Genomic DNA, 10,358 nt, shown 5'->3' with positions numbered 1-10,358 from the left:
CCTGAAACATTGCATGAAGGGTGAGCACAAGGAGCCTGGGAACGGCTCAGCCAGACCCTTCCTTCCTCAGAGAGGAAACCCCCGCTCCTGCCAATAATCCAACTGGTGCTACAGTATCTACAGCAATGGCTCCAAATGCCACTCCAGAGCAGGATCCATCTTGTGCTGATGGGGCTCCACTTGGCCAGGTGGAAGCACTCCTCAGTTTTATTTGATTGATTGACTGAGGCCTGGCTATAATTAATTCCAAGTGTCCATGGTTTGTGCATGGCAGTCCCAGCTCCTGCATGGGGCAGAGGACCAGCAGCATCCCTGTGTGGGGTTCAGGGATGCTCAGGTCCCCAGCCTGTCTTTAACTGGATCTCGTTATCCTGGGAGTCCTGCACTCCCACTTTGCTGTGGCAGCCTGGGAATGGAAGACCCTGAAGCCCCTTCATGCATGCACACAAAGAAGCCAACACAACCAAAAGCAATAAATCTTGAGTTCTGAAGCTCATCCTGTTGGATGGGACAGGGCTGTGAGAGCCCCCAGCTCGGGCACCATTCCCAGGCAGGTCGGCCAAGGTCCATGGATCCAGCTCCTGGTGGCTCTGTGGGGACATGGGCTCACACAGGGCAGCTGCCTGACCTGCTGGGACCGTCTGGGTGCCCTTAGCACCAGGTGATCCCGTTCCTGGTCAGGGCTGAGGTGTTTTCCTGGTGGTTTTGCTGCAGGCTCTTTGGAGGATGCTGGAACTTGATAAGGCTTTGAGAAGTGTCCGGTTGTTGGACACCCACCATGGGCTTGGGGTGGTTTGGAGCAGTTGGCCAAAGCTCTGGTGTGTGTTGTTGTGGTTTGGTGAGGAGGAAGATGAGGTTTTCCTTTGGGCAGGTGGGGTTTTGGTGCTCCTGTGGGCTTCCCAGGGCTGGGCAGGAGAGGAGAGCGGATCCGTGCCCAGGATCCAAACATCCAAACCCAATCTCCAAGCTGGGGGGTCCTGGGTGCCTTGGGAGGCTCCACAGCCACACAGCAGGGGCAAATGGGGATGAGGAGCAAGAGGCCACACTCCTGTTGTCACTGACATGAGGTGATGTCTGTCTCCATGGCAGGGCCAGCACAGCCAGTCCCTCCCTTGGGACAGATCTGGCACCTCCTGCCCTGGCCCTGGCAGATGTTCCTGGGGAAAACAAGCCCTGGTGGGAGAGCTCTGGGCTGCCCTTGTGGGGGGCACAAGGAACACACCCAGGCTCAGTGCTCAGGTGTTTGGCTCAGGGTGGGTGAAGGCCATGGCTGAGAGGGATGCACAGAACAGAGGGGTGCAGACTTCTGCCTCTCACAGAGAAATGGTTCCCCTACAGCTTTTAATGGGATTTGTGCCTGCAGGTCGGAGCTCTCGTGCTATTTCTAGCTTTGCTTCTGACTCACTGATGTGATCTTGAACCAGTTTTTCAGGAGGAGACTGTGATTTTTTTTTTCTTTTTTTAAATTTTTTTTCTTAAGGAATGTGGTTTGAGAGAGTCTGGGCCTGTTTCTGTGGAGATGCTGATCATCCCCATCTCCTCCTGACTCTGAAAGGTGCAAAAATGAGCTGCAAAGTGCCTCAGACTGAGGATGCTAAATTAGGGATGGGGAAAGGGGACGGTCCCATAGCTGTGTTAGAGTCCATCAGGCCCCCAGACAGAGGTAGTCTGGTTCCTTTCCTCCTTCTGAGGAGCCATTTCCCTCTCTCCAGGCTGGAATGGAAGACTGGAGCTCTCTGGTCTGTGGAGGTGCTCCTGCCTTGGCACCCGGAGGAGGCAGCGCCTCTATTTTAGTTTTAGCCACTGTGCCACGGTTCTGGAGAGATGCAAAGCTGTGACTGCAGAGCAGGCTGTCTTCTAACACCCAACCTCGTGCCCAAGCCTGCAGGCAGCCCATCAGCCCTTTCAAATCTTCCAGAATATCTGCTGGGGGCAATGGGGTGAGGCTCATGTACCAGCTGGATGCTACCAAGTGATTAGGAAAAAAATGATCTCTCTGGAGCACGATGTTTTATTGGGAAAATTAATCTCTGCAGTGTCAGAGTCCTACAGATCTGAATGCTGAGCTATAAGAAGAAAAGGATCTCTGGATTGGCGTTATCAGAGTGTGGCACGTGGGTGTATAAATATGGGCATATTTGTGCATAAATACACAGAAGGAGAGAAAAAGACAGAGGAGGAGGAGGTATTTCAGGAAGGACCTTGCTTTGTTATTAGATAATTCCTGGGTCAGCCCTTGAAACTGCTGCCAAAGCCTTGTAGCTTTTCCAGAGCTTGCAGTTTCCTGGGGATGGATCCAAGGGAAGGAGATCTGGATCTTGCCTTGGGAGTGGAAGCATCCTGAGGGTCTGGTGGCAGTCAGCTCCTCACACCCGCTGCAAACAGCAGGGTCTCTCTTCCCAGCCCCAAGTCCTGGCTTGTGCCAGTCCCAACCATTTCTGTGACTGTGCTGGGAAAGCCAAGCAGGGTTGAAGGGATTTGGGTGAGATGCAGGTGCTGTGCTGTGCTGTGCTGTGCTGTGCTGTGCTGTGCTGCACTGGGTGGCCTTTGGGGCTATTGTTTGTAATAGTTGGGTTTTAAGCCTCCTAGACTATGGTGACTTTTGGTCCCAGTGTGGTGGTTCCTACTCTGGAGCCAGGCTGGTGCTATCACAGAATCCTGGAATGGTTTGGGTTGGAGGGACCTTAAAGCTCGTTTTGTTCCTCCCCCTGCCATGGACAGGGACACCTCCCACTAGCCCAGCTGCTCCAAGCCCCATCCAGCCTGGCCTTGAAAACTTTTCTCAAGATGTCTCCCATGAGAACTTACCCTGAGGTCTGCATCCCTGGGGGTGGTCGTCCATGGCAGTTACCCATGGGAGTTGTCCATGGGAGTTATCCATAGCAGTTATCCATGGGAGTTGTCCATGGGAGTTATCCATGGCTTTTATCCATGGCAGTTATCCATGGCAGTTATCCATGGCTTTTATCCATGGCAGTTATCCATGGCAGTTATCCGAGGTGGTCACTCATGGGAACTGGTCAGTCAGCTGCAGGGGTGAAGTGGGCTGAGGAGAGAAGGAGTCAGCCCCAAACCATTTTGGTTTACACTCAGATGAAGGCTGTGGCTCTTTCCTCAGCCCCCTGGCAGCATTTGACCCTCTCCATGTGACATTCCTTGGTCCCTCCTGTTGGGGACCAGCTGCTGCCCCTGCCAGGAGCCCCGAGGGGGGACAAAGTTTACCCCCAAGCACTGGCCACTGCTCTGCCCTTCCCCAGGCCTGTTAGCACCCCTGGCCTCGGTGTCCCCGGGATGTTTCTGCATTTGGCTGCCCAAAATTCACCCCCCTGCTCAGAGATGGGTGCTCCATCCTGCTCCCATCAGGGGGAGAGGGCCCAGCCCAGGGGTGAAGCAGCCCTGGGAGCACAGCACTGATTTACACGTGGGGACAGGATCCCCCAGCCCAGTTATGCATGATGAGAGATAAATCCCTAATTCATGTTTTTCCTCCAGAGAGGGGGTGGTTTGGCTTGTAGGAGCTGCTGGACTTTGTGTAACCAGACCAGGCCCACATGGACACACCACGTCCTCTCCCCAGCCCTGCCTGGCTGTCCTGAGCTTGGGGTTGGTATTCTGGGGTTTGGTTTTTTTATTATTATTATTTTTTATTTTTTTTCTGCTGCCTATAAGATGTAATTATCCATTTGCACTTGCTCCCTCACTGTTTGAGACTGTGCTCTTGTCCTCCAATGTCATCCCCAAAGCACAAGGGGAAAAAATGGGTATTGGATCAACCCTGCATGTGGTGCCTAATTTGAGCAAATCAATAGGAAGAGGAAATCCAAGAAGGACTCATCCTAAGGATGCTGGAGCTGAACCTTTTGTTTCCATGGTTACGGGAGAAATGGGACCAGGAATGGAGAGAGGCCTATAAACTGTTAAAGGAGGACTCGTGGGAATTTCAAGTCATTTAACCATGCATTTGCTAGACCCAACTTTAGACACCAGCTGGATCTGAATTGCACAGTGTTTATAGAAACTCCTGCTTTATTGACGGCTGGGGGGGCATGGGGAGGGGCTGGGGGCCCCCGGGTCAATAAGGCTGCCTGTTGTATATAGGTATACAGAGCTGTGTACATACATATCCAAATGAGCATTCCCTGTCTGGTTTATCATCAGTGTATATAATTTATTCTTCACAGAGTATCACAATTTTTGTAAATATCGGCACTAATTAAGAGGAAATAAATATGTATATTATTGAGGAGTTATTTTGATATCAGTTCTGTGGAGGGTGGGAGAGGAAAAGGACAAGTAATTATGTTCTTGATTTGTTTTTCTCTACAACTAAACCCTCTGTGAGAAGAGAAAGAAACAGCTTGTACCAGGGGAAATCAGTTTGTGCTGCACCATCAGCCAGGCTGCAGGAGCAGAGTCCCAAAAACCCCTGGGAGGAGGAGCTGATGGGTCTCAGTGATGTGCACAGCATTCCTAAGGGATTTGCTCCAAAAAAGTTCCAGCAGCGACTCCAGCAGAGGGGAAGGGGCTGGAACCTGGTCAAGGTCACGTTCCCCATGGCTCCCCACTCCTCCAGCTTGGATACCAGCCACATCCATGCAGGTAACAGGGCTGGGTGGTGTGGGGGTCAGCCTGCTCCTGGAGAACTTGTGGGCACCCCGTGGATGGTTTTGGAAAGCAAGGGATCCCTCTTGGAAGAGGGAGGAGCAAACAGCCAGGGAATGTGCTGGTAGCACATCATCTGTGGGGTGTGTCCATGGAGATGTGTCCTGGTAGGATCTCTGGGAGGAAATGGGGATGGGATCCCTGGGATGGCTTCAGCTGTCCCTGCAGAGGAGTGGTTGGTTTGCCCATCCCCAGGGAACAACTGCAGCAATATTTTCTCTTTATATTTTGAGCACCTTGGAGCAGCAAAGGGCAGGGAAGGTGCTTGGGACACTTTGCTCTTGTGGGTTGGGGTTTTCTTGGTGCCTTTCACAGTCAACGTGGCTGCTCTGGGCTTCCCTTCTCATGGGCAGAACCCACTCTGTGTGCAGAGGATGGAGGTGAAACACAAGGAGAACAGAGAGCTCCTCCTTCTGCCATGATGGGGTGGCCCTGCTCGGCTCGGGGACGTGGCACCACCTGGTAACCCAGGGGTCAGTGCCAAACCTCCTCCTCAACCACCCCTGCTGCTCCCACTGCTCATGGAGGAGCCCCTGGTGTGGGCTCAGAGTCAGGCCTTGGGCTCCAGTGTCACTGTGTCACCAAGGGGATGTCATGTCCCATTCCGTGCCTCAGTTTCCCTGCCTGTAACACAGTTTGCTAGGCTGGACCAAGCAAATTGCAAATCTTAATTCAATATTAGGACAGTGGAAATGCAGAGATGGGTGGCTGAACCCGTGGACAGCTCTTGTTGGGGCCAGAAGAGGCGTCAGGAGCAGCCAATTATGAACATTTACGTGTGGAAAACCATTGGAGTGCACAGAAAGTAACAGAAGTGTTTATGAGCCATGCACCCTGAGGGAAGTGTCACAGCGTTTGCTGGAGAGCTGAGTGGAAGCAATCCCAAACTGGGCCACTCTGTGCTCCTCACCCCCTCTCCAAGCCCCCGAGAGGCTCCAGCTGGCTCTGGCAGATGCCAAACCCTTCCCTTCTCGGTGTCCTCTTGGCTTGTGGGCTCATAAATATCTGGACACAAAGCGGTACCAGGAGTTTGCAGAGAGGCTGCTCTGCACGGGCTCTCAGGGCCATGGCTGCAGGCAGACTCGGTAATTGTTTTCAATTGCCGGGCTGTCAGCGTGCCGCCCCGGCCCCGCCGCGCTCCGAGCGCGCAGGAGATGCCATCAGGGGCGTGCATCCTCCTCCAGCCGGGCTGCTTGGGCTTTTACACCGTTCAAAGAGGCCAGGAGAGGCTGGTGGAGAGAGCCGAGGTGGAGACTCCTCTCTCCCAGGCAGCTCTTTGTCCCCCAGACCGGCGCCTCCCCGGCCTGGCCCCGCCGAGCCCAGCCCGGCCGGTTCTGCTGAGCTCACTGACCCAATTCCTGCCACTCTCCCTGCCGAGTGTCGCCTCTCTGGCAGCCAAAACCCCACAAAAACCTCTTCTGGACCCAATCTCGAGCTCACAGAGACCCCCGAGGTGGGCATGGTGATGCTCCTCATCGTGCAGAGACCCCACCACACAACTTGCAGGGGGCTCCTCTCCCTGCCAGGGGCTCAAGCCCTCCAAATCCAGCTCATTTCCATCGAGGAAGGAGAGGGATTCAAATGCCAACAGAGCACTACCTCTGCTGCTCTCCTGGAAAGCTCGGGATGCTCAAACCCCATTACAGCCCATCGTGTGTGCCTCAGGGAGCAGCAGGAATTTTTAGCCCTCCTGACTGCCTGTCAGCAAATCTGCTTCCATTTGGCAAAGTGGGCACTCGGATCCTGAAAGCACTTCCTGGGCTGGAGCTGGAGGAGGCCATTAACTGAGATGCTGAGAGTGGGAAAGGGGAAATGATGCCAGAGCCAGGGATGCTGCCGCCCTCCCGGTGGTGCTTTGTGCCTCTCTGGGGTACTGGGCTCGGCTGGGAGCTGGTGCTGAGTTGAACCAGCCCTGCTGCAGTCCTGGTGGTTCCAAGGAGCCTTAACCAGGCAGCTGGGTGCAAAACATGTGCAAGGGTGGGCGTGTGAAGTGGGGCCCCCACAATCTATCTTTAGGTAACCTCTAGGCAAAGGTTTGGAGCTTGCACAGCTCCGAGATGAACATTTATCCTGCAGCTCTGGAAATCAGGCCAGGTCTCTCGTTCTCCTTCCCACTTCCTCCTTGCTCCTTCTTCTCCCTCCTTTGCATTCGTGCTGGGTGTTGAAAATCCTATTCCTGGGAGCATCTCTCTCATCTGCAGCTCAGCACAGTGTCCAGGGCGGGAGAAAGGGGCTTAGGCAAAGGAGAGCAATATTTGGGTGTATTAAATATGAATCTGTGCTTTTGCAGAGACAGAATTGAGTCTGCTGAGGCCCCACATCTACAAAGCGTTAGGGCAGACAAATAAGATCCAAGGACTAAAACCAGCTGTGCCCAAATATTAGAGCTCTCCCAGTGCTGGGGACCCTTGTTCCAATGTCACACAATCTCATGGAGAAGGCACTTGGTGCCTCCCTCAGCCTGGAGTGCCAAGGTCCTGCTTGGACATCTCGGTGCCCTGAGCCTCCCTGTGCTGGGGACAAGCCACAGTGAGACAGCCTCAGCCTTTAATTCTAAAAAATAGTGGGACAGTCTGGGCCCAAGGGATCTGGGAAGTTTCCCCCAAAGGCTCAGCAGAAGGTTTGCCCCTCTCCTGCTCTCTGTGGCTGCTGTTGCTGGGCAAAGCTCGCTCACCACCCTGGGTGGGCCCAGGAGCTGTAGGCGTTGATCCATCCCAGAATTCCATGACGTTCCACAGAGGAGTCTTTGGGAGGTTGTTGGTTTAAAGGATGCCTTGCTGAGTTCACAGGGACCCAAGAGGACGAGGGCTGCAGCCCCTGGCTCTGCAGAGAAACCCCAGGGCTGGCGAGAGCTCAGAGTTTGTTTTGCTGCTGCTTTAATGCAGCCGAAACTCGCTCCTGGCAAGAGCTGTGCTGGGCTTTGGGGAGCTGGGGGTGCAAGGTCACCCTGCTCCTCACATCCCCGTGGAGCCCAGCCTGGCACAGCCCACCACCCAGAGCTGTGCTGGGCTTTGGGGAGCTGGGGGTGCCAGGGTCACCCTGCTCCTCACATCCCCGTGGAGCCCAGCCTGGCACAGCCCACCACAGCTGCCATGCCCTCCCTGTCCCCCTGCACCTCTCAGGGCAGGGTCAGGTTTTACCCAGTGAAAGGGGAAGGTTTGGGGCAGGCAAGGGAAGCAGAACCAATCTCTTGTGCCAGGCACCTGCTCCCTGCCTGGGCAGAAGTGCCACGGGCGCAGCGTTTGAGAGCGGAGCCTTTCCAGTGAAGAGCGGGGTTGTCTTCCACTGTCCTTTTATCCTTGGCTAATTAAAGGCAAATCTCTGCTGAAGGAATGCAGTTCTTCATAGCTGAGCTTTAATAACTAGAAAGTGGCTGCAAATGCTTGGAGGCAGCTGCAGAAATCCTGGGCAGAAATAGCATTTTTATCTTGCAGCTTACCAGCTTTGGCTGTGGGGATAATAAATTCCTGAGTTGTAGAAGGAGGCAACAGAGGATACAGCCCAGTATTGTCCGAGTTTACAAAAGGATCAGTTGGATGGATCAGCCAAACTCCCAACTCCTCCCTGAGCAGGACAGCAGGGATGCCATGGCAGGGGACTGGAACAAGGTGACCTTTCAGGTCCCTTCCATCCCAAACTGCTCTGTGTCTCCATGAAGCCATGGTGAGGTGCCACCAGTCCCTGAGGGTGCTCTGGGGAAGGGCTTGAGTGAGTCATGTCCCAGCAAACAAAGGTTTGCTGCTCTTTGGGCAGCTGGTTCTGGATCCAAGGCCTCTCATCCCAGGGAGGGGTCTGCAGGATCCCATCTGGAAGGAGCATCACCCAGCTCCAGCTGTTGCAGGGGAAGGTGAGGGAGGCTGGACCCCTGTCCCAGATGGTGGGTGAGATGTTTAAGATGCACCCTGTGGAGCTCAGAACCAGGCTGGAAGGTGGAAGGCATGAAGGGAAGATGGATCACAGCTCCTGCTTTCCCCTTGTGCAGCAGCTGCTCTCTGCCCTCTGCCAGCTCTGCACAGTGGGAGCTCTCTGCTCCAAACCCTGTGTGTTATCTCCGTGGGAGGACTGGGCAGGAGCAGGGGGAAGGAGCAGGGCTGGGAGTTGATTTTGCAGCTTCAGCTACCTGAAGCCAAGCACTCTGGTCTGCTGGGGTCACCTGGGGCTCATGGAGAGACTGGCACCTCAGAGGGATGCAGGGATGAGGCTCCCCTTGGCTGTTGGCCTTCCTCCAGCAACTGCACAGATGGCTGCAACTTCTTCCACTTGCAGACTAGTCTGATCCATGCTCTTGAACATTCACATGCTGGTTATTTCCACTCTGTAAAAGGCAGAAGAATTTAACCCCGAAGGACCTCTATCAAACGAGAAAGAAGGATGCTCTGCACTTGTATAACATCTCCCAGCCAGGCAGCCCACAGCACTTTAGTCACAAATGTTTTTAAAGGTTTTGGGTTACTGTAATGCCCTGAAACCCTTAAGGATGAAAAAACCCCCAGAGCAATGGAACATTTGGTATAACAGGGCATAATTTCATGGAGACAGACACCGAAAAAAAGGATGTGGCATCCAGTAAGACTGGCAAGGAGCAGGCACAGACTAACTATTATTATTCTGATGCTGATGTTGCGTGGCTCTTACACAGTGCTTTTCATTTGGAGCTCTAAAGTGCTTTAGGAAAGAAGAGACTCAGATGCCTGGGCCGTCTGCAGTGATTTCAGCAGAGGAGGGCAGGCAATGGTCTGATGCAGAAGCTCTTACTGCAGTTCGCTGGTTGCAGGGCAAGGTCCTCCTCTTCTCAGCTCCTAATGGCATTTTAGTTACTCTTCAGCTTCCAGAAGTCTCCACACAGGGCTGTGCTCCTGGCAAACCAGTGCAGAGCTGGGGGACACCCTTCCTCACAAGCATCCCCTCCCCTCCACCCCCCAGCGTTCCCATTCCACTGCAATGAATGCAGCAGAAGCTTAAAATCCAGCATTTCTGATCCCTGCAACAGCAGCCTTCCCACGGAGGGAGGAGGCACGAGGTCCCCGGGGGAGGACACTTGGTGCGCCAGCCCAGAGGGGTTTGTGCTGCACAAAAACGGAGACAAAGGGCATCACAGCGCTCCTGGCACTGCTCTGCGGCACGAATTCTCCTCTGGTGTTCCTCCCCGCTCTGGCCGGGGGCCAGCAGGTAACAGGAGCTGCCCTCCAGCGTGGCCCTGCGGACACCCCGGGGCAGCAGCTGCTCCGGCATCGCAGCCCCTCGGGGCAGCTCCAGCCTTGCATCCTCCCGGGGGCAGGGAGGAGCTGCTGGAGGAGAGCTGGATTCCTGCCCTGGCTGGGGGAAAAACTGCTTGGGAAAGAACAGGCACCCAGCCCGGGGTGATCCTGCGGGCTGCCGATGTCCAGCCTGCCGGAGAAGCAGCCTGGATTTGAGGGGCAGCTCTGGAACTGCCCCTGGGGGACTCTCTTGGGGGTTTGCAGTGAGCTCAGCCTTGGCCTGGCCTCCCCCACCTGTGGGGACTGAGGCTTTGTCTGCCTTTGCCATTTGGCTCCTGAAAGACTGGAAAATTGCACTGGTTGGAGAGGGATATCCCAGACCAGGCCACATTCAATGTGCAGGACATTCCTCTATGCAGGGACACGAAAATACCCCCATTAAACCCCTGTAAACACTGGTTTGAGATCCCTCAATTCTCTCGTTCATCTGTAGTGATG

Source organism: Serinus canaria, chromosome 26, assembly GCF_022539315.1.
Source record: "Serinus canaria isolate serCan28SL12 chromosome 26, serCan2020, whole genome shotgun sequence".
NCBI lineage: Eukaryota > Metazoa > Chordata > Aves > Passeriformes > Fringillidae > Serinus > Serinus canaria.
Note: the sequence above shows the minus strand (reverse complement) of the source record.